Genomic DNA, 2,024 nt, shown 5'->3' with positions numbered 1-2,024 from the left:
CCAAGACCATTACGACTTATTTTTCGCCGCCCCAGCTTTGCGGCAACCTTCTCCTCTAGTAACACAAAAACGCTGCAGATATTTTGCGGAATCAGTCGTGCGGGGCTGATCCAGGGAACAGTCGATTTTCGGCATCAAAACTAGTAGTCCCCCAATAAATAGCTAGCGCCAAGAAAGGACATACAATTGGCTGTAGTGAATTAGCGTATAGGTGCTGTAGATCTCGCGGACGATCACCGCGCTGGTCATTTTTCATATGAGCAAAGAACACTCTCAGTGAGCCACCGCGCCACTTCATACGGTAATGTCTAATATCAATTGCGTTCGCTTAGCGACACATGAGATTCCACGAGAATATCATGTACATCCGAGCAAATTGCGTCACTGCCTTTCAGCTTCAGCAGATGATCACAGAGAAGCTCATACAATTCAAATGAAAGAAGATTAATTCCAACCTTCACATGACTGACACAGTGAGCTTGGGTCGTGGGTAACTGACGATTTAGGCCTTTAAAATCTGTTTCAACTCATTTCGCTTGGCAGACCCCATTAAGCATCCATAGTCACGATAGATCTTAAATAGTAATGAGTGTTGAGCGCTGAGTAAGTAAGCAACGGGCCATTAGATTTTTGAAGTGTAAGAATCCACGTTTCGACTACCCCCTACGTCCAGCACATCAGAGCACATACGTGTGTCACCATGCTTTCGGATAAGAAGAGGCTTGACACACTGTCGCAGCCGCTTCATCGAGCGCCCAACCGCTTCTCCGATGCGTGCTTCAATTGCGCAATATGCCGATGGTCCATTAGCACCATGAGATGAACCGACAGTAGGAGTGAAGTACACAGCTCGCGAGCTCAGGGAGCATGTGCTACCTCTTATGAGCTCTGCTTGGCGCTTAAGTTCAGCAAGTCTACATGCTTGTGTGCTCTCCATCGCAATCGGTTTATACCACTACTAGCCCAATGGACCAGTTGTTCTGAAAATCAGGGGAATACGGCTTTTGGGTAGCTTCTAGCATTTGTATTGGGTTTTGTATGGAATCGGCGATCCAAGCGATTACGGTTGGAAAAAAATTCACGACATTTAGTCCTGTACTAAGCCTCATACTTGTCCGGTCCGGAAAAGAAATACCAATTCACATGGCAACACGTAACTCAAAAGATAGTTGCTTTATCGAAGCCGTAAAACTATCATTCAAAAGCTTCTACCTAGGACTTGCCTACAGTTTTTTTCGTGGCTGCACGAAAAAACCTTATAACAGGGTACTTATGCAGGCGAAATTTGAGTACCTAACGAGTTTTTTTTTCGCAGCGTCTCTATTTAGAGTCATTACGCACAAAAGGACATTTTGTTGAAGAGCTTTTATTTTAAACCTGATGTTCGGCTTCGCGAGCATTCAGCTTCACGAAATTGTACACTGAACGGTTGTTACTCGCTATCCAAACAATTGAGTTTTTCACTGGTTAAATTGAAATACGTCAAACAGTGTTCGAATCTAAATAATCTCAACCAATCGTCCAAGGCTTAATTTTAGTGGTAAGATTTATTTAGTGCTTTGCTATAAATTAGAGAAACTGAAGAACGTCACATACTGTACCTCACAGAAGAAATACGTAACAGATAGATTGCCATTCGAAGAAAATCGAGCATTTGATTTCGTTTAGAAGCAAATTCTTAACACTAAGACCGCAGTTTGTCTTACCCTGCTATATAGCCAAATATAGACATTCCTCCTGGTTTCTTATCTCAACGGGCTCCACCCTCCTCCTGTCAGCAGTTTCATTTCCTCGTGGTCATCATGAAGAAGTTTCTGCTGCAAGACCCGTCGAACACGAAATGGGTAAATGCGCAAGAGGCTCGTGCGAAGACAAACATCATGAATGCTCAGATCCGTATCCTTGCTTACCCTAAGCTGTCGAGAAAGTCCCGAGCTACAATGGATATCGAAGCAGCAGAAGCCAGAATAAAGCAGCAACAAATTCACCGTGTCTGCCATGGCATCATTCTATCGATGATTGAG

Source organism: Phytophthora parasitica, assembly GCF_000247585.1.
Source record: "Phytophthora parasitica INRA-310 unplaced genomic scaffold supercont2.68, whole genome shotgun sequence".
Classification (NCBI taxonomy): domain Eukaryota; phylum Oomycota; class Peronosporomycetes; order Peronosporales; family Peronosporaceae; genus Phytophthora; species Phytophthora nicotianae.
Note: the sequence above shows the minus strand (reverse complement) of the source record.